Source organism: Scyliorhinus torazame, chromosome 13 (assembly GCF_047496885.1).
Source record: "Scyliorhinus torazame isolate Kashiwa2021f chromosome 13, sScyTor2.1, whole genome shotgun sequence".
NCBI classification, from domain to species: domain Eukaryota; kingdom Metazoa; phylum Chordata; class Chondrichthyes; order Carcharhiniformes; family Scyliorhinidae; genus Scyliorhinus; species Scyliorhinus torazame.
In genome coordinates, this window is record NC_092719.1 from 100801163 (window position 1) to 100828543 (window position 27381).

The 27381-nt window shown below is 52.4% G+C and overlaps 1 protein-coding gene across 1 annotated transcript in view; it reads left to right on the forward strand.

Moving 5' to 3' along the window:
* plxnd1 (plexin D1) overlaps positions 1-27381 on the forward strand; it is a 599181-nt gene that overhangs the window by 543255 nt on the left and 28545 nt on the right. The window lies entirely within an intron of this gene.

A 27381-nucleotide genomic window follows, 5' to 3' on the forward strand; every position in this document is an offset into this window, starting at 1 on the left:
CACGTGCTCAGTCAGACACACACTCACTCACTGACACGTGCTCACTCAGACACACACACACTCACTGACACGCGCTCACTCAGACACTCACACACTCACTGACACGTGCTCACTCAGACACACATTCACTCACTGACACGTGCTCACTCACAGACACACACACACTGACACGTGTTCACTCACACACACACACACTCACTGACACGTGCTCACTCAGACACACACACACTCACTGGCACGTGCTCACTCAGACACACACACACTCACTGACACGTGCTCACTCAGACACACACTCACTCACTCACTGACACGTGTTCACTCAGACACTCACTCACTGACACGTTCTCACTCAGACACACTCACTCACTGACACGTTCTCACTCAGACACACTCACTCACTCACTGACACTTGCTCACTCAGACACACACACACTCACTGACACGTGCTCACTCAGACACACACTCACTCACTGACACGTGCTCACTCAGACACACACACTCACTCACTGACACGTGCTCACTCAGACACACACACACTCAGTGACACGTGCTCACTCAGACACACACTCACTCACTGACACGTGTTCACTCAGACACTCACTCACTGACACGTGCTCACTCAGACACACACACACTCACTGACACGTGCTCACTCAGACACACACTCACTCACTGACACGTCCTCACTCAGACACACACACTCACTGACACGTGCTCACTCAGACCCACACACACTCACTGACACGTGCTCACTCAGACACACACTCACTCACTGACACGTGCTCACTCAGACACTCACACACTCACTGACACGTGGTCACTCAGACACACACACATTCACTGACACGTGCTCACTCAGACACACACTCACTCACTGACACGTGCTCCCTCAGACACACCACACTCACTGACACGTGGTCACTCAGACACACACACACTCGCTGACACGTGCTCACTCAGACACACACTCACTCACTGACATGTGCTCACTCAGACACACACACACTCACTGACACGTGCTCACTCAGACACACACTCACTGACATGTGCTCACTCAGACACCACACACTCACTCACTGACACGTGCTCACTCAGACACACACTCACTCACTGACACGTGCTCACTCAGACACACACACACTCACTGACACGTGCCCACTCAGACACACACACTCACTGACACGTGCTCACTCAGACACTCACTCACTCACTCACTGACACGTGCTCACTCAGACACACACTCACTTACTGACACGTGTTCACTCAGACACACACTCACTCACTGACACGTGCTCACTCAGACACTCACTCACTGACACGTGCTCACTCAGATACACACACACTCACTGACACGTGGTCACTCAGACACACACACATTCACTGACACGTGCTCACTCAGGCACACACTCACTCACTGACACGTGCTCACTCAGACACACACACACACTCACTGACACGTGGTCACTCAGACACACACACATTCACTGACACGTGCTCACTCAGGCACACACTCACTCACTGACACGTGCTCACTCAGACACACCACACTCACTGACACATGGTCACTCAGACACACACACACTCGCTGACACGTGCTCAGTCAGACACACACTCACTCACTGACACGTGCTCACTCAGACACACACACACTCACTGACACGCGCTCACTCAGACACTCACACACTCACTGACACGTGCTCACTCAGACACACATTCACTCACTGACACGTGCTCACTCACAGACACACACACACTGACACGTGTTCACTCACACACACACACACTCACTGACACGTGCTCACTCAGACACACACACACTCACTGGCACGTGCTCACTCAGACACACACACACTCACTGACACGTGCTCACTCAGACACACACTCACTCACTCACTGACACGTGTTCACTCAGACACTCACTCACTGACACGTTCTCACTCAGACACACTCACTCACTGACACGTTCTCACTCAGACACACTCACTCACTCACTGACACGTGCTCACTCAGACACACTCACTCACTCACTGACACGTGCTCACTCAGACACACACTCACTCACTGACACGTGCTCACTCAGACACACACTCACTCACTCACTGACACGTGCTCACTCAGACACACACACACTCACTGACACGTGCTCACCCAGACACACACTCACTGACATGTGCTCACTCAGACACACACTCACTCACTCACTGACACGTGCTCACTCAGACACACACACACTCACTGACACGTGCTCACCCACACACTCACTGACACGTGCTCACTCAGACACACACCCACTCACTCACTGACACGTGTTCACTCAGACACTCACTCACTGACACGTGCTCACTCAGACACACACACACTCACTGACACGTGCTCACCCAGACACACACTCACTGACACGTGCTCACTCAGACACACACTCACTCACTCACTGACACGTGTTCACCCAGACACACACTCACTGACACGTGCTCACTCAGACACACACTCAGTCACTCACTGACACGTGTTCACTCAGACACTCACTCACTGACACGTGCTCACTCAGGCACACACTCACTCACAGACACGTGCTCACTCAGACACACACACACACTCACTGACACTTGCTCACTCAGACACACACACACTCACTGACACGTGCTCACTCAGACACACACACTCACTCACTGACACGTGCTCACTCAGACACACACACTCACTCACTGACACGTGCTCACTCAGACACACACACACTCAGTGACACGTGCTCACTCAGACACACACTCACTCACTGACACGTGTTCACTCAGACACTCACTCACTGACACGTTCTCACTCAGACACACTCACTCACTGACACGTGCTCACTCAGACACACACACACTCACTGACACGTGCTCACTCAGACACACACTCACTCACTGACACGTCCTCACTCAGACACACACACTCACTGACACGTGCTCACTCAGACCCACACACACTCACTGACACGTGCTCACTCAGACACACACACTCACTGACACGTGGTCACTCAGACACACACACATTCACTGACACGTGCTCACTCAGACACACACTCACTCACTGACACGTGCTCCCTCAGACACACCACACTCACTGACACGTGGTCACTCAGACACACACACACTCGCTGACACGTGCTCACTCAGACACACACTCACTCACTGACATGTGCTCACTCAGACACACACACACTCACTGACACGTGCTCACTCAGACACACACTCACTGACATGTGCTCACTCAGACACCACACACTCACTCACTGACACGTGCTCACTCAGACACACACTCACTCACTGACACGTGCTCACTCAGACACACACACACTCACTGACACGTGCCCACTCAGACACACACACTCACTGACACGTGCTCACTCAGACACTCACACACTTACTGACACGTGTTCAGTCAGACACACACTCACTTACTGACACGTGTTCACTCAGACACACACTCACTCACTGACACGTGCTCACTCAGACACTCACTCACTGACACGTGCTCACTCAGATACACACACACTCACTGACACGTGGTCACTCAGACACACACACATTCACTGACACGTGCTCACTCAGACACACACTCACTCACTGACACGTGCTCACTCAGACACACACACACTCACTGACACGCGCTCACTCAGACACACACTCACTGACATGTGCTCACTCAGACACACACACACTCACTGACACGTGCTCTCTCAGACACACACACACTCACTGACATGTGCTCACTCAGACACACACTCACTCACTGACACGTGCTCACTCAGACACACACTCACTGACACGTGCTCACTCAGACACACACTCACTCACTGACACATGCTCAGTCACACACACACACTCACAGACACGTGCTCACTCAGACACACACACTCACTCACTGACATGTGCTCACTCAGACACACACACACACTCACTGACACGTGGTCACTCAGACACACACACATTCACTGACACGTGCTCACTCAGACACACACTCACTCACTGACACGTGCTCACTCAGACACACCACACTCACTGACACATGGTCACTCAGACACACACACACTCGCTGACACGTGCTCAGTCAGACACACACTCACTCACTGACACGTGCTCACTCAGACACACACACACTCACTGACACGCGCTCACTCAGACACTCACACACTCACTGACACGTGCTCCCTCAGACACACCACACTCACTGACACGTGCTCACTCAGACACACACACACACTCACTGACACGTGGTCACTCAGACACACACACATTCACTGACACGTGCTCACTCAGACACACACTCACTCACTGACACGTGCTCCCTCAGACACACCACACTCACTGACACGTGGTCACTCAGACACACACACACTCGCTGACACGTGCTCACTCAGACACACACTCACTCACTGACATGTGCTCACTCAGACACACACACACTCACTGACACGTGCTCACTCAGACACACACTCACTGACATGTGCTCACTCAGACACCACACACTCACTCACTGACACGTGCTCACTCAGACACACACTCACTCACTGACACGTGCTCACTCAGACACACACACACTCACTGACACGTGCCCACTCAGACACACACACTCACTGACACGCGCTCACTCAGACACTCACTCACTCACTCACTGACACGTGCTCACTCAGACACACACTCACTTACTGACACGTGTTCACTCAGACACACACTCACTCACTGACACGTGCTCACTCAGACACTCACTCACTGACACGTGCTCACTCAGATACACACACACTCACTGACACGTGGTCACTCAGACACACACACATTCACTGACACGTGCTCACTCAGACACACACTCACTCACTGACACGTGCTCACTCAGACACACCACACTCACTGACACGTGGTCATTCAGACACACACTCACTCACTGACACGTGCTCACTCAGACACACACACACTCACTGACACGCGCTCACTCAGACACACACTCACTGACACGTGCTCAGTCAGACACACACACTCACAGACACGTGCTCACTCAGACACACACACTCACTCACTGACATGTGGTCACTCAGACACACACACACACTCACTGACACGTGGTCACTCAGACACACACACATTCACTGACACGTGCTCACTCAGACACACACTCACTCACTGACACGTGCTCACTCAGACACACCACACTCACTGACACATGGTCACTCAGAGACACACACACTCGCTGACACGTGCTCAGTCAGACACACACTCACTCACTGACACGTGCTCACTCAGACACACACACACTCACTGACACGCGCTCACTCAGACACTCACACACTCACTGACACGTGCTCACTCAGACACACATTCACTCACTGACACGTGCTCACTCACAGACACACACACACTGACACGTGTTCACTCACACACACACACACTCACTGACACGTGCTCACTCAGACACACACACACTCACTGGCACGTGCTCACTCAGACACACACACACACTCACTGACACGTGTTCACTCAGACACTCACTCACTGACACGTTCTCACTCAGACACACTCACTCACTGACACGTTCTCACTCAGACACACTCACTCACTCACTGACACGTGCTCACTCAGACACACTCACTCACTCACTGACACGTGCTCACTCAGACACACACTCACTCACTGACACGTGCTCACTCAGACACACACTCACTCACTCACTGACACGTGCTCACTCAGACACACACACACTCACTGACACGTGCTCACCCAGACACACACTCACTGACATGTGCTCACTCAGACACACACTCACTCACTCACTGACACGTGCTCACCCACACACTCACTGACACGTGCTCACTCAGACACACACTCACTCACTCACTGACTCGTGTTCACTCAGACACTCACTCACTGACACGTGCTCACTCAGACACACACACACTCACTGACACGTGCTCACTCAGACACACACTCACTGACATGTGCTCACTCAGACACCACACACTCACTCACTGACACGTGCTCACTCAGACACACACTCACTCACTGACACGTGCTCACTCAGACACACACACACTCACTGACACGTGCCCACTCAGACACACACACTCACTGACACGTGCTCACTCAGACACTCACTCACTCACTCACTGACACGTGCTCACTCAGACACACACTCACTTACTGACACGTGTTCACTCAGACACACACTCACTCACTGACACGTGCTCACTCAGACACTCACTCACTGACACGTGCTCACTCAGATACACACACACTCACTGACACGTGGTCACTCAGACACACACACATTCACTGACACGTGCTCACTCAGGCACACACTCACTCACTGACACGTGCTCACTCAGACACACACACACACTCACTGACACGTGGTCACTCAGACACACACACATTCACTGACACGTGCTCACTCAGGCACACACTCACTCACTGACACGTGCTCACTCAGACACACCACACTCACTGACACATGGTCACTCAGACACACACACACTCGCTGACACGTGCTCAGTCAGACACACACTCACTCACTGACACGTGCTCACTCAGACACACACACACTCACTGACACGCGCTCACTCAGACACTCACACACTCACTGACACGTGCTCACTCAGACACACATTCACTCACTGACACGTGCTCACTCACAGACACACACACACTGACACGTGTTCACTCACACACACACACACTCACTGACACGTGCTCACTCAGACACACACACACTCACTGGCACGTGCTCACTCAGACACACACACACTCACTGACACGTGCTCACTCAGACACACACTCACTCACTCACTGACACGTGTTCACTCAGACACTCACTCACTGACACGTTCTCACTCAGACACACTCACTCACTGACACGTTCTCACTCAGACACACTCACTCACTCACTGACACGTGCTCACTCAAACACACTCACTCACTCACTGACACGTGCTCACTCAGACACACACTCACTCACTGACACGTGCTCACTCAGACACACACTCACTCACTCACTGACACGTGCTCACTCAGACACACACACACTCACTGACACGTGCTCACCCAGACACACACTCACTGACATGTGCTCACTCAGACACACACTCACTCACTCACTGACACGTGCTCACTCAGACACACACACACTCACTGACACGTGCTCACCCACACACTCACTGACACGTGCTCACTCAGACACACACCCACTCACTCACTGACACGTGTTCACTCAGACACTCACTCACTGACACGTGCTCACTCAGACACACACACACTCACTGACACGTGCTCACCCAGACACACACTCACTGACACGTGCTCACTCAGACACACACTCACTCACTCACTGACACGTGTTCACCCAGACACACACTCACTGACACGTGCTCACTCAGACACACACTCAGTCACTCACTGACACGTGTTCACTCAGACACTCACTCACTGACACGTGCTCACTCAGGCACACACTCACTCACAGACACGTGCTCACTCAGACACACACACACACTCACTGACACTTGCTCACTCAGACACACACACACTCACTGACACGTGCTCACTCAGACACACACACTCACTCACTGACACGTGCTCACTCAGACACACACACTCACTCACTGTCACGTGCTCACTCAGACACACACACACTCAGTGACACGTGCTCACTCAGACACACACTCACTCACTGACACGTGTTCACTCAGACACTCACTCACTGACACGTTCTCACTCAGACACACTCACTCACTGACACGTGCTCACTCAGACACACACACACTCACTGACACGTGCTCACTCAGACACACACTCACTCACTGACACGTCCTCACTCAGACACACACACTCACTGACACGTGCTCACTCAGACCCACACACACTCACTGACACGTGCTCACTCATACACACACACTCACTGACACGTGGTCACTCAGACACACACACATTCACTGACACGTGCTCACTCAGACACACACTCACTCACTGACACGTGCTCCCTCAGACACACCACACTCACTGACACGTGGTCACTCAGACACACTCACACTCGCTGACACGTGCTCACTCAGACACACACTCACTCACTGACATGTGCTCACTCAGACACACACACACTCACTGACACGTGCTCACTCAGACACACACTCACTGACATGTGCTCACTCAGACACCACACACTCACTCACTGACACGTGCTCACTCAGACACACACTCACTCACTGACACGTGCTCACTCAGACACACACACACTCACTGACACGTGCCCACTCAGACACACACACTCACTGACACGTGCTCACTCAGACACTCACACACTTACTGACACGTGTTCAGTCAGACACACACTCACTTACTGACACGTGTTCACTCAGACACACACTCACTCACTGACACGTGCTCACTCAGACACTCACTCACTGACACGTGCTCACTCAGATACACACACACTCACTGACACGTGGTCACTCAGACACACACACATTCACTGACACGTGCTCACTCAGACACACACTCACTCACTGACACGTGCTCACTCAGACACACACACACTCACTGACACGCGCTCACTCAGACACACACTCACTGACATGTGCTCACTCAGACACACACACACTCACTGACACGTGCTCTCTCAGACACACACACACTCACTGACATGTGCTCACTCAGACACACACTCACTCACTGACACGTGCTCACTCAGACACACACTCACTGACACGTGCTCACTCAGACACACACTCACTCACTGACACATGCTCAGTCACACACACACACTCACAGACACGTGCTCACTCAGACACACACACTCACTCACTGACATGTGCTCACTCAGACACACACACACACTCACTGACACGTGGTCACTCAGACACACACACATTCACTGACACGTGCTCACTCAGACACACACTCACTCACTGACACGTGCTCACTCAGACACACCACACTCACTGACACATGGTCACTCAGACACACACACACTCGCTGACACGTGCTCAGTCAGACACACACTCACTCACTGACACGTGCTCACTCAGACACACACACACTCACTGACACGCGCTCACTCAGACACTCACACACTCACTGACACGTGCTCCCTCAGACACACCACACTCACTGACACGTGCTCACTCAGACACACACACACACTCACTGACACGTGGTCACTCAGACACACACACATTCACTGACACGTGCTCACTCAGACACACACTCACTCACTGACACGTGCTCCCTCAGACACACCACACTCACTGACACGTGCTCACTCAGACACTCACTCACTGACACGTGCTCACTCAGATACACACACACTCACTGACACGTGGTCACTCAGACACACACACATTCACTGACACGTGCTCACTCAGACACACACTCACTCACTGACACGTGCTCACTCAGACACACCACACTCACTGACACGTGGTCATTCAGACACACACTCACTCACTGACACGTGCTCACTCAGACACACACACACTCACTGACACGCGCTCACTCAGACACACACTCACTGACACGTGCTCAGTCAGACACACACACTCACAGACACGTGCTCACTCAGACACACACACTCACTCACTGACATGTGGTCACTCAGACACACACACACACTCACTGACACGTGGTCACTCAGACACACACACATTCACTGACACGTGCTCACTCAGACACACACTCACTCACTGACACGTGCTCACTCAGACACACCACACTCACTGACACATGGTCACTCAGACACACACACACTCGCTGACACGTGCTCAGTCAGACACACACTCACTCACTGACACGTGCTCACTCAGACACACACACACTCACTGACACGCGCTCACTCAGACACTCACACACTCACTGACACGTGCTCACTCAGACACACATTCACTCACTGACACGTGCTCACTCACAGACACACACACACTGACACGTGTTCACTCACACACACACACACTCACTGACACGTGCTCACTCAGACACACACACACTCACTGGCACGTGCTCACTCAGACACACACACACTCACTGACACGTGTTCACTCAGACACTCACTCACTGACACGTTCTCACTCAGACACACTCACTCACTGACACGTTCTCACTCAGACACACTCACTCACTCACTGACACGTGCTCACTCAGACACACTCACTCACTCACTGACACGTGCTCACTCAGACACACACTCACTCACTGACACGTGCTCACTCAGACACACACTCACTCACTCACTGACACGTGCTCACTCAGACACACACACACTCACTGACACGTGCTCACCCAGACACACACTCACTGACATGTGCTCACTCAGACACACACTCACTCACTCACTGACACGTGCTCACCCACACACTCACTGACACGTGCTCACTCAGACACACACTCACTCACTCACTGACTCGTGTTCACTCAGACACTCACTCACTGACACGTGCTCACTCAGACACACACACACTCACTGACACGTGCTCACCCAGACACACACTCACTGACACGTGCTCACTCAGACACACACTCACTCACTCACTGACACGTGTTCACCCAGACACACACTCACTGACACGTGCTCACTCAGACACACACTCAGTCACTCACTGACACGTGTTCACTCAGACACTCACTCACTGACACGTGCTCACTCAGGCACACACTCACTCACAGACACGTGCTCACTCAGACACACACACACTCACTGACACGTGCTCACTCAGACACACACACTCACTCACTGACACGTGCTCACTCAGACACACACACTCACTCACTGACACGTGCTCACTCAGACACACACACACTCAGTGACACGTGCTCACTCAGACACACACTCACTCACTGACACGTGTTCACTCAGACACTCACTCACTGACACGTTCTCACTCAGACACACTCACTCACTGACACGTTCTCACTCAGACACACTCACTCACTCACTGACACGTGCTCACTCAGACACACTCACTCACTCACTGACACGTGCTCACTCAGACACACACTCACTCACTGACACGTGCTCACTCAGACACACACTCACTCACTCACTGACACGTGCTCACTCAGACACACACACACTCACTGACACGTGCTCACCCAGACACACACTCACTGACATGTGCTCACTCAGACACACACTCACTCACTCACTGACACGTGCTCACCCACACACTCACTGACACGTGCTCACTCAGACACACACTCACTCACTCACTGACTCGTGTTCACTCAGACACTCACTCACTGACACGTGCTCACTCAGACACACACACACTCACTGACACGTGCTCACCCAGACACACACTCACTGACACGTGCTCACTCAGACACACACTCACTCACTCACTGACACGTGTTCACCCAGACACACACTCACTGACACGTGCTCACTCAGACACACACTCAGTCACTCACTGACACGTGTTCACTCAGACACTCACTCACTGACACGTGCTCACTCAGGCACACACTCACTCACAGACACGTGCTCACTCAGACACACACACACTCACTGACACGTGCTCACTCAGACACACACACTCACTCACTGACACGTGCTCACTCAGACACACACACTCACTCACTGACACGTGCTCACTCAGACACACACACACTCAGTGACACGTGCTCACTCAGACACACACTCACTCACTGACACGTGTTCACTCAGACACTCACTCACTGACACGTTCTCACTCAGACACACTCACTCACTGACACGTGCTCACTCAGACCCACACACACTCACTGACACGTGCTCACTCAGACACACACACTCACTGACACGTGGTCACTCAGACACACACACATTCACTGACACGTGCTCACTCAGACACACACTCAATCACTGACACGTGCTCCCTCAGACACACCACACTCACTGACACGTGGTCACTCAGACACACACACACTCGCTGACACGTGCTCACTCAGACACACACTCACTCACAGACATGTGCTCACTCAGACACACACACACTCACTGACACGTGCTCACTCAGACACACACTCACTGACATGTGCTCACTCAGACACCACACACTCACTCACTGACACGTGCTCACTCAGACACACACTCACTCACTGACACGTGCTCACTCAGACACACACACGCTCACTGACACGTGCCCACTCAGACACACACACTCACTGACACGTGCTCACTCAGACACTCACACACTTACTGACACGTGTTCAGTCAGACACACACTCACTTACTGACACGTGTTCACTCAGACACACACTCACTCACTGACACGTGCTCACTCAGACACTCACTCACTGACACGTGCTCACTCAGATACACACACACTCACTGATACGTGGTCACTCAGACACACACACATTCACTGACACGTGCTCACTCAGACACACACTCACTCACTGACACGTGCTCACTCAGACACACCACACTCACTGACACGTGGTCACTCAGACACACACTCACTCACTGACACGTGCTCACTCAGACACACACACACTCACTGACACGCGCTCACTCAGACACACACTCACTGACATGTGCTCACTCAGACACACACACACTCACTGACACGTGCTCACTCAGACACACACTCACTCACTGACACGTCCTCACTCAGACACACGCACTCACTGACACGTGCTCACTCAGACCCACCCACAATCACTGACACGTGCTCACTCAGACACACACACTCACTGACACGTGGTCACTCAGACACACACACATTCACTGACACGTGCTCACTCAGACACACACTCACTCACTGACACGTGCTCACTCAGACACACCACACTCACTGACACGTGGTCACTCAGACACACACTCACTCACTGACACGTGCTCACTCAGACACACACACACTCACTGACACGTGCTCACCCAGACACACACTCACTGACATGTGCTCACTCAGACACACACTCACTCACTCACTGACACGTGCTCACCCACACACTCACTGACACGTGCTCACTCAGACACACACTCACTCACTCACTGACACGTGTTCACTCAGGCACTCACTCACTGACACGTGCTCACTCAGACACACACACACTCACTGACACGTGCTCACCCAGACACACACTCACTGACACGTGCTCACTCAGACACACACTCACTCACTCACTGACACGTGTTCACCCAGACACACACTCACTGACACGTGCTCACTCAGACACACACTCAGTCACTCACTGACACGTGTTCACTCAGACACTCACTCACTGACACGTGCTCACTCAGGCACACACTCACTCACAGACACGTGCTCACTCAGACACACACACACACTCACTGACACTTGCTCACTCAGACACACACACACTCACTGACACGTGCTCACTCAGACACACACACTCACTCACTGACACGTGCTCACTCAGACACACACACTCACTCACTGTCACGTGCTCACTCAGACACACACACTCAGTGACACGTGCTCACTCAGACACACACTCACTCACTGACACGTGTTCACTCAGACACTCACTCACTGACACGTTCTCACTCAGACACACTCACTCACTGACACGTGCTCACTCAGACACACACACACTCACTGACACGTGCTCACTCAGACACACACTCACTCACTGACACATCCTCACTCAGACACACACACTCACTGACACGTGCTCACTCAGACCCACACACACTCACTGACACGTGCTCACTCAGACACACACACTCACTGACACGTGGTCACTCAGACACACACACATTCACTGACACGTGCTCACTCAGACACACACTCACTCACTGACACGTGCTCCCTCAGACACACCACACTCACTGACACGTGGTCACTCAGACACACACACACTCGCTGACACGTGCTCACTCAGACACACACTCACTCACTGACATGTGCTCACTCAGACACACATACACTCACTGACACGTGCTCACTCAGACACACACTCACTGACATGTGCTCACTCAGACACCACACACTCACTCACTGACACGTGCTCACTCAGACACACACTCACTCACTGACACGTGCTCACTCAGACACACACACGCTCACTGACACGTGCCCACTCAGACACACACACTCACTGACACGTGCTCACTCAGACACTCACACACTTACTGACACGTGTTCAGTCAGACACACACTCACTTACTGACACGTGTTCACTCAGACACACACTCACTCACTGACACGTGCTCACTCAGACACTCACTCACTGACACGTGCTCACTCAGATACACACACACTCACTGATACGTGGTCACTCAGACACACACACATTCACTGACACGTGCTCACTCAGACACACACTCACTCACTGACACGTGCTCACTCAGACACACCACACTCACTGACACGTGGTCACTCAGACACACACTCACTCACTGACACGTGCTCACTCAGACACACACACACTCACTGACACGCGCTCACTCAGACACACACTCACTGACATGTGCTCACTCAGACACACACACACTCACTGACACGTGCTCACTCAGACACACACTCACTCACTGACACGTCCTCACTCAGACACACGCACTCACTGACACGTGCTCACTCAGACCCACCCACAATCACTGACACGTGCTCACTCAGACACACACACTCCCTGACACGTGGTCACTCAGACACACACACATTCACTGACACGTGCTCACTCAGACACACACTCACTCACTGACACGTGCTCACTCAGACACACCACACTCACTGACACGTGGTCACTCAGACACACACACACTCGCTGACACGTGCTCACTCAGACACACACTCACTCACTGACATGTGCTCACTCAGACACACACACACTCACTGACACGCGCTCACTCAGACACACACTCACTGACATGTGCTCACTCAGACACCACACACTCACTCACTGACACGTGCTCACTCAGACACACACTCACTTACTGACACGTGCTCAGTCAGACACACACACACTGACACGTGCTCACTCAGACACACACACATTCACTGACACGTGCTCACTCAGACACACACTCACTCACTGACACGTGCTCACTCACAGACACACACACACTCATTGACACGTGCTCACTCACACACTCACTGACACGTGCTCACTCAGACACTCACTCACTGACACGTTCTCACTCAGACACACTCACTCACTGACACGTTCTCACTCAGACACACTCACTCACTCACTGACACGTGCTCACTCAGACACACTCACTCCCTCACTGACACGTGCTCGCTCAGACACACACTCACTCACTGACAGGTGCTCACTCAGACACACACACATTCACTCACACGTATTCACTCAGACACTCACTCACTGACACTTTCTTACTCAGACACACTCACTCACTCACACGTGCTCACTCAGACACACTCACTCACTCACTGACACGTGCTCACTCAGACACTCACACACTCACTGACACGTGCTCACTCAGACACACACACTCACTGACACGTGCTCACTCAGACACACACACACACACTCACTGACACGTGCTCACTCAGACACACACTCACTCACTCACTGACACGTGCTCACTCAGACACACACACACACACTCACTGACACGTGCTCACTCAGACACACACACACACACTCACTGACACGTGCTCACTCAGACACCCACTCACTCACTCACTGACACGTGCTCACTCAGACACACACTCACTCACTCACACGTATTCACTCAGACACACACTCACTCACTGACACGTGCTCACTCAGACACACTCACTCACTCACTGACACGTGCTCACTCAGACACACACACACTCACTGACACGTGCTCACTCAGACACACACACATTCACTGACACGTGCTCACTCAGACACACACACACTCACTGACACGTGCTCACTCAGACACTCACACATTCACTGACACGTGCTCACTCAGACACACACTCACTCACTCACTGACACGTGTTCACTCAGACACACACTCACTCACTGATACGTGCTCACTCAGACACACACACACTCACTGACACGTTCTCACTCAGACACACACACACTCACTGACACGTGCTCACTCAGACACACACACACTCACTGACACGTGCTCACCCAGACACACACTCACTGACATGTGCTCACTCAGACACACACTCACTCACTCACTGACACGTGCTCACTCAGACACACACACACTCACTGACACGTGCTCACCCAGACACACACTCATTGACACGTGCTCACTCAGACACACACTGACTCACTCACTGACACGTGTTCACTCAGACACTCACTCACTGAAACGTGCTCACTCAGGCACACACTCACTCACTCACTGACACGTGCTCACTCAGACACACACACACTCACTGACACGTGCTCTCTCAGACACACACTCACTCACTGACACGTGCTCACTCAGACACACACACTCACTCACTGTCACGTGCTCACTCAGACACACACACACTCACTGACACGTTCTCACTCAGACACACACACACTCACTGACACGTGCTCACTCAGACACACACTCACTCACTGACACATGCTCAGTCAGACACACACTCACTCACTGACATGTGCTCACTCAGACACACACTCACTCACTGACACGTGCTCACTCAGACACACACACGCTCACTGACACGTGCTCACCCAGACACACACTCACTGACATGTGCTCACTCAGACACACACTCACTCACTCACTGACACGTGCTCACTCAGACACACACACACTCACTGACACGTGCTCACCCAGACACACACTCACTGACACGTGCTCACTCAGACACACACTCACTCACTCACTGACACGTGTTCACCCAGACACACACTCACTGACACGTGCTCACTCAGACACACACTCACTCACTCACTCACTGACACGTGTTCACTCAGACACTCACTCACTGACACGTGCTCACTCAGGCACACACTCACTCACAGACACGTGCTCACTCAGACACACACACACACTCACTGACACTTGCTCACTCAGACACACACACACTCACTGACACGTGCTCACTCAGACACACACACTCACTCACTGACACGTGCTCACTCAGACACACACACTCACTCACTGACACGTGCTCACTCAGACACACACACACTCACTGACACGTGCTCCCTCCGACACACACTCACTCACTGACACATGCTGACTCAGACACTCACACTCACTGACACGTGCTCACTCAGACACACACACACACTCACTGACACGTGCTCACTCAGACACACACACTCACTCACTGACACGTGCTCACTCAGACACACACACACACTCACTGACACATGCTCACTCAGACACACACTCACTCACTGACACGTGCTCACTCAGACACACACACTCACTCACTGACATGTGCTCACTCAGACACACACACACTCACTGACACGTGCTCACTCAGACACACACACACTCACTGACACGTGCTCACTCAGAAACTCACTCACTGACACGTGCTCAGTCAGACACACACTCACTCACTCACTGACACGTGTTCACTCAGACACACACTCACTGACACGTTCACACTCAGACACACTCACTCACTCACTGACACGTGCTCTCTCAGACACACACACACTCACTGACATGTGCTCACTCAGACACACACTCACTCACTGACACGTGCTCACTCAGACACACGCTCACTGACACGTGCTCACTCAGACACACACTCACTCACAGACACGTGCTCACTCAGACACACACACTCACTCACTGACATGTGCTCACTCAGACACACACACACACTCACTGACACGTGGTCACTCAGACACACACACATTCACTGACACGTGCTCACTCAGACACACACTCACTCACTGACACGTGCTCACTCAGACACACCACACTCACTGACACATGGTCACTCAGACACACACAAACTCGCTGACACGTGCTCAGTCAGACACACACTCATTCACTGACACGTGCTCACTCAGACACACACACACTCACTGACACGCGCTCACTCAGACACTCACACACTCACTGACACGTGCTCACTCAGACACACATTCACTCACTGACACGTGCTCACTCACAGACACACACACACTGACACGTGCTCACTCACACACACACACACTCACTGACACGTGCTCACTCAGACACACACACACTCACTGGCACGTGCTCACTCAGACACACACACACTCACTGACACGTGCTCACTCAGACACACACTCACTCACTCACTCACTGACACGTGTTCACTCAGACACTCACTCACTGACACGTTCTCACTCAGACACACTCACTCACTGACACGTTCTCACTCAGACACACTCACTCACTCACTGACACATGCTCACTCAGACACATTCACTCACTCACTGACACGTGCTCACTCAGACACACTCACTCACTCACTGACACGTGCTCACTCAGACACACACTCACTCATTGACACGTATTCACTCAGACACTCACTCACTGACACTTTCTTACTCAGACACACTCACTCACTCACTGACACGTGCTCACTCAGACACACTCACTCACTCACTGACACGTGCTCACTCAGACACACACACACTCACTGACACGTGCTCACCCAGACACACACTCACTGACACGTGCTCACTCAGACACACACTGACTCACTCACTGACACGTGTTCACTCAGACACTCACTCACTGAAACGTGCTCACTCAGGCACACACTCACTCACTCACTGACACGTGCTCACTCAGACACACACACACTCACTGACACGTGCTCTCTCAGACACACACTCACTCACTGACACGTGCTCACTCAGACACACACACTCACTCACTGTCACGTGCTCACTCAGACACACACACACTCACTGACACGTTCTCACTCAGACACACACACACTCACTGACACGTGCTCACTCAGACACACACTCACTCACTGACACACGCTCAGTCAGACACACACTCACTCACTGACATGTGCTCACTCAGACACACACTCACTCACTGACACGTGCTCACTCAGACACACACTCACTCACTCACTGACACGTGTTCACTCAGACACTCACTCACTGACACGTTCTCACTCAGACACACTCACTCACTGACACGTTCTCACTCAGACACACTCACTCACTCACTGACACGTGCTCACTCAGACACATTCACTCACTCACTGACACGTGCTCACTCAGACACACTCACTCACTCACTGACACGTGCTCACTCAGACACACACTCACTCATTGACACGTATTCACTCAGACACTCACTCACTGACACTTTCTTACTCAGACACACTCACTCACTCACTGACACGTGCTCACTCAGACACACTCACTCACTCACTGACACGTGCTCACTCAGACACACACACACTCACTGACACGTGCTCACCCAGACACACACTCACTGACACGTGCTCACTCAGACACACACTGACTCACTCACTGACACGTGTTCACTCAGACACTCACTCACTGAAACGTGCTCACTCAGGCACACACTCACTCACTCACTGACACGTGCTCACTCAGACACACACACACTCACTGACACGTGCTCTCTCAGACACACACTCACTCACTGACACGTGCTCACTCAGACACACACACACTCACTGACACGTGCTCACCCAGACACACACTCACTGACACGTGCTCACTCAGACACACACTGACTCACTCACTGACACGTGTTCACTCAGACACTCACTCACTGAAACGTGCTCACTCAGGCACACACTCACTCACTCACTGACACGTGCTCACTCAGACACACACACACTCACTGACACGTGCTCACTCAGACACTCACTCACTGACACGTTCTCACTCAGACACACTCACTCACTGACACGTTCTCACTCAGACACACTCACTCACTCACTGACACGTGCTCACTCAGACACACTCACTCCCTCACTGACACGTGCTCGCTCAGACACACACTCACTCACTGACAGGTGCTCACTCAGACACACACACATTCACTCACACGTATTCACTCAGACACTCACTCACTGACACTTTCGTACTCAGACACACTCACTCACTCACACGTGCTCACTCAGACACACTCACTCACTCACTGACACGTGCTCACTCAGACACTCACACACTCACTGACACGTGCTCACTCAGACACACACACTCACTGACACGTGCTCACTCAGACACACACACACACACTCACTGACACGTGCTCACTCAGACACACACTCACTCACTCACTGACACGTGCTCACTCAGACACACACACACACACTCACTGACACGTGCTCACTCAGACACACACACACACACTCACTGACACGTGCTCACTCAGACACCCACTCACTCACTCACTGACACGTGCTCACTCAGACACACACTCACTCACTCACACGTATTCACTCAGACACACACTCACTCACTGACACGTGCTCACTCAGACACACTCACTCACTCACTGACACGTGCTCACTCAGACACACACACACTCACTGACACGTGCTCACTCAGACACACACACATTCACTGACACGTGCTCACTCAGACACACACACACTCACTGACACGTGCTCACTCAGACACTCACACATTCACTGACACGTGCTCACTCAGACACACACTCACTCACTCACTGACACGTGTTCACTCAGACACACACTCACTCACTGATACGTGCTCACTCAGACACACACACACTCACTGACACGTGCTCACTCAGACACACACACACTCACTGACACGTGCTCACTCAGACACACACACACTCACTGACACGTGCTCACTCAGACACACACTCACTCACTGACACGTGCTCAGTCAGACACACACTCACTCACTGACATGTGCTCACTCAGACACACACTCACTCACTCACTGACACGTGCTCACTCAGACACACACACACTCACTGACACGTGCTCACCCAGACACACACTCACTGACATGTGCTCACTCAGACACACACTCACTCACTCACTGACACGTGCTCACTCAGACACACACACACTCACTGACACGTGCTCACCCAGACACACACTCACTGACACGTGCTCACTCAGACACACACTGACTCACTCACTGACACGTGTTCACTCAGACACTCACTCACTGAAACGTGCTCACTCAGGCACACACTCACTCACTCACTGACACGTGCTCACTCAGACACACACACACTCACTGACACGTGCTCTCTCAGACACACACTCACTCACTGACACGTGCTCACTCAGACACACACACTCACTCACTGTCACGTGCTCACTCAGACACACACACACTCACTGACACGTTCTCACTCAGACACACACACTCACTGACACGTGCTCACTCAGACACACACTCACTCACTGACACATGCTCAGTCAGACACACACTCACTCACTGACATGTGCTCACTCAGACACACACTCACTCACTGACACGTGCTCACTCAGACACACACACGCTCACTGACACGTGCTCACCCAGACACACACTCACTGACATGTGCTCACTCAGACACACACTCACTCACTCACTGACACGTGCTCACTCAGACACACACACACTCACTGACACGTGCTCACCCAGACACACACTCACTGACACGTGCTCACTCAGACACACACTCACTCACTCACTGACACGTGTTCACTCAGACACTCACTCACTGACACGTGCTCACTCAGACACACACACACTCACTGACACGTGCTCACCCAGACACACACTCACTGACACGTGCTCACTCAGACACACACTCACTCACTCACTGACACGTGTTCACCCAGACACACACTCACTGACACGTGCTCACTCAGACACACACTCACTCACTCACTCACTGACACGTGTTCACTCAGACACTCACTCACTGACACGTGCTCACTCAGGCACACACTCACTCACAGACACGTGCTCACTCAGACACACACACACACTCACTGACACTTGCTCACTCAGACACACACACACTCACTGACACGTGCTCACTCAGACACACACTCACTCACTGACACATGCTGACTCAGACACTCACACTCACTGACACGTGCTCACTCAGACACACACACACACTCACTGACACGTGCTCACTCAGACACACACACTCACTCACTGACACGTGCTCACTCAGACACACACACACACTCACTGACACATGCTCACTCAGACACACACTCACTCACTGACACGTGCTCACTCAGACACACACACTCACTCACTGACATGTGCTCACTCAGACACACACACACTCACTGACACGTGCTCACTCAGACACACACACACTCACTGACACGTGCTCACTCAGAAACTCACTCACTGACACGTGCTCAGTCAGACACACACTCACTCACTCACTGACACGTGTTCACTCAGACACACACTCACTGACACGTTCACACTCAGACACACTCACTCACTCACTGACACGTGCTCTCTCAGACACACACACACTCACTGACATGTGCTCACTCAGACACACACTCACTCACTGACACGTGCTCACTCAGACACACACTCACTGACACGTGCTCACTCAGACACACACTCACTCACTGACACGTGCTCAGTCAGACACAGACACTCACAGACACGTGCTCACTCAGACACACACACTCACTCACTGACATGTGCTCACTCAGACACACACACACACTCACTGACACGTGGTCACTCAGACACACACACATTCACTGACACGTGCTCACTCAGACACACACTCACTCACTGACACGTGCTCACTCAGACACACCACACTCACTGACACATGGTCACTCAGACACACACAAACTCGCTGACACGTGCTCAGTCAGACACACACTCATTCACTGACACGTGCTCACTCAGACACACACACACTCACTGACACGCGCTCACTCAGACACTCACACACTCACTGACACGTGCTCACTCAGACACACATTCACTCACTGACACGTGCTCACTCACAGACACACACACACTGACACGTGCTCACTCACACACACACACACTCACTGACACGTGCTCACTCAGACACACACACACTCACTGGCACGTGCTCACTCAGACACACACACACTCACTGACACGTGCTCACTCAGACACTCACTCACTGACACGTTCTCACTCAGACACACTCACTCACTGACACGTTCTCACTCAGACACACTCACTCACTCACTGACACGTGCTCACTCAGACACATTCACTCACTCACTGACACGTGCTCACTCAGACACACTCACTCACTCACTGACACGTGCTCACTCAGACACACACTCACTCATTGACACGTATTCACTCAGACACTCACTCACTGACACTTTCTTACTCAGACACACTCACTCACTCACTGACACGTGCTCACTCAGACACACTCACTCACTCACTGACACGTGCTCACTCAGACACTCACACACTCACTGACACGTGCTCACTCAGACACACACTCACTGACACGTGCTCACTCAGACACACACACACACACTCACTGACACGTGCTCACTCAGACACACACTCACTCACTCACTGACACGTGCTCACTCAGACACACACACACACACTCACTGACACGTGCTCACTCAGACACACACACACACACTCACTGACACGTGCTCACTCAGACACACACTCACTCACTCACTGACACGTGCTCACTCAGACACACACACACTCACTCACACGTATTCACTCAGACACTCACTCACTGACACGTTCTCACTCAGACACACTCACTCACTCACTGACACGTGCTCACTCAGACACACTCACTCACTCACTGACACGTGCTCACTCAGACACACACACACTCACTGACACGTGCTCACTCAGACACACACACATTCACTGACACGTGCTCACTCAGACACACACACACACACTCACTGACATGTTCTCACTCAGACACACACACACTCACTGACACGTGCTCACTCGGACACTCACACATTCACTGACACGTGCTCACTCAGACACACACTCACTCACTCACTGACACGTGTTCACTCAGACACACACTCACTCACTGATACGTGCTCACTCAGACACACACACACACTCACTGACACGTGCTCACTGAGACACACACACACTCACTGACACTCAGACACACACACACTGACACGTGCTCACTCAGACACACTCACACTCACTGACACGTGCTCACTCAGACACACACTCACTCACTCACTGACACGTGTTCACTCAGACACTCACTCACTGACACGTGCTCACTCCGACACACACTCACTCACTGACACGTGCTCACTCAGACACTCACTCACTGACACGTGCTCACTCAGACACACACTCACTCACTGACACGTGCTCAGTCAGACACACACTCACTCACTCACTGACACGTGTTCACTCAGACACACACACTCACTGACACGTTCTCACTCAGACACACTCACTCACTCACTGACACGTGCTCACTCAGACACACACACACTCACTGACACGTGTTCACTCAGACACACACTCACTGACACGTGCTCACTCAGACACACACTCACTCACTGACATGTGCTCACTCAGACACACACTCACTCACTCACTGACACGTGCTCACTCAGTCACACACACACTCACTGACACGTGCTCACCCAGACACACACTCACTGACATGTGCTCACTCAGACACACACTCACTCACTCACTGACACGTGCTCACTCAGACACACACACGCTCACTGACACGTGCTCACCCAGACACACACTCACTGACACGTGCTCACTCAGACACACACAGACTCACTCACTGACACGTGTTCACTCAGACACTCACTCACTGAAACGTGCTCACTCAGGCACACACTCACTCACTCACTGACACGTGCTCACTCAGACACACACACACTCACTGACACGTGCTCTCTCAGACACACACTCACTCACTGACACGTGCTCACTCAGACACACACACTCACTCACTGTCACGTGCTCACTCAGACACACACACACTCACTGACACGTTCTCACTCAGACACACACACACTCACTGACACGTGCTCACTCAGACACACACTCACTCACTGACACATGCTCAGTCAGACACACACTCACTCACTGACACGTGCTCACTCAGACACACACTCACTCACTCACTGACACGTGCTCACTCAGACACACACACACTCACTGACACGTGCTCACCCAGACACACACTCACTGACATGTGCTCACTCAGACACACACTCACTCACTCACTGACACGTGCTCACTCAGACACACACACACTCACTGACACGTGCTCACCCAGACACACACTCACTGACACGTGCTCACTCAGACACACACTCACTCACTCACTGACACGTGTTCACTCAGACACTCACTCACTGACACGTGCTCACTCAGACACACACACACTCACTGACACGTGCTCACCCAGACACACACTCACTGACACGTGCTCACTCAGACACACACTCACTCACTCACTGACACGTGTTCACCCAGACACACACTCACTGACACGTGCTCACTCAGACACACACTCACTCATTCACTGACACGTGTTCACTCAGACACTCACTCACTGACACGTGCTCACTCAGGCACACACTTACTCACAGACACGTGCTCACTCAGACACACACACACTCACTGACACTTGCTCACTCAGACACACACACACTCACTGACACGTGCTCACTCAGACACACACACTCACTCACTGACACGTGCTCACTCAGACACACACACTCACTCACTGACACGTGCTCACTCAGACACACACACACTCACTGACACGTGCTCACTCAGACACACACTCACTCACTGACACATGCTCACTCAGACACTCACACTCACTGACACGTGCTCACTCAGACACACACACACACTCACTGACACGTGCTCACTCAGACACACACACTCACTCACTGACACGTGCTCACTCAGACACACACACACACTCACTGACACATGCTCACTCAGACACACACTCACTCACTGACACGTGCTCACTCAGACACACACACTCACTCACTGACATGTGCTCACTCAGACACACACACACTCACTGACACGTGCTCACTCAGACACACACACACTCACTGACACGTGCTCACTCAGAAACTCACTCACTGACACGTGCTCAGTCAGACACACACTCACTCACTCACTGACACGTGTTCACTCAGACACACACTCACTGACACGTTCTCACTCAGACACACTCACTCACTCACTGACACGTGCTCTCTCAGACACACACACTCACTGACATGTGCTCACTCAGACACACACTCACTCACTGACACGTGCTCACTCAGACACACACTCACTGACACGTGCTCACTCAGACACACACTCACTCACTGACACGTGCTCAGTCAGACACACACACACTCACAGACACGTGCTCACTCAGACACACACACTCACTCACTGACATGTGCTCACTCAGACACACACACACACTCACTGACACGTGCTCACTCAGACACACACACACACACTCACTGACACGTGCTCACTCTGACACTCACTCACTGACACGTGCTCACTCAGACACACTCACTGACATGTGCTCACTCAGACACACACACACACTCACTGACACGTGCTGACTCAGACACACACACACTCACTGACACGTGCTCACTCAGACACACACACTCACTGACACGTGCTGACTCAAACACACACACACACACTCACTGACACGTGCTCACTCAGACACACACACTCACTCACTGACACGTGCTCACTCAGACACACAGACACTCACTCACTTACACGTGCTCACTCAGACACTCACTGACACGTGCTCACTCAGACACACACTCACTCACTGACACGTGCTCACTCAGACACACACACACTCACTCACTTACACGTGCTCACTCAGACACTCACTGACACGTGCTCACTCAGACACACACACACTCACTGACACGTGCTCACTCAGACACTCACACACTCACTGACACGTGCTCACTCAGACACACACTCACTGACACGTGCTCACTCAGACACACACTCACTCACTCACTGACACGTGCTCACTCAGACACACACACTCACTGACACGTGCTCACTCAGACACACACACACACTCACTGACACGTGCTCACTCAGACACACACACACACTCACTGACACGTGCTCACTCAGACACACACACACACTCACTGACACGTGCTCACTCAGACACACACACACTCACTGACACGTGCTCACTCAGACACACACACACTCACTGACACGTGCTCACTTAGACACACACACTCACTCACTGACACGTGCTCACTCAGACACACACTCGCTCACTGACACGCATTCACTCAGACACTCACTCACTGACACGTTCTCACTCAGACACACTCACTCACTGACACGTGCTCACTCAGACACACACACACTCACTGACACGTGCTCACTCAGACACACACTCACTCACTGACACGCGCTCACTCAGACACACACACACTCACTCACACGTATTCACTCAGACACTCACTCACTGACACGTTCTCACTCAGACACACTCACTCACTCACTGACACGTGCTCACTCA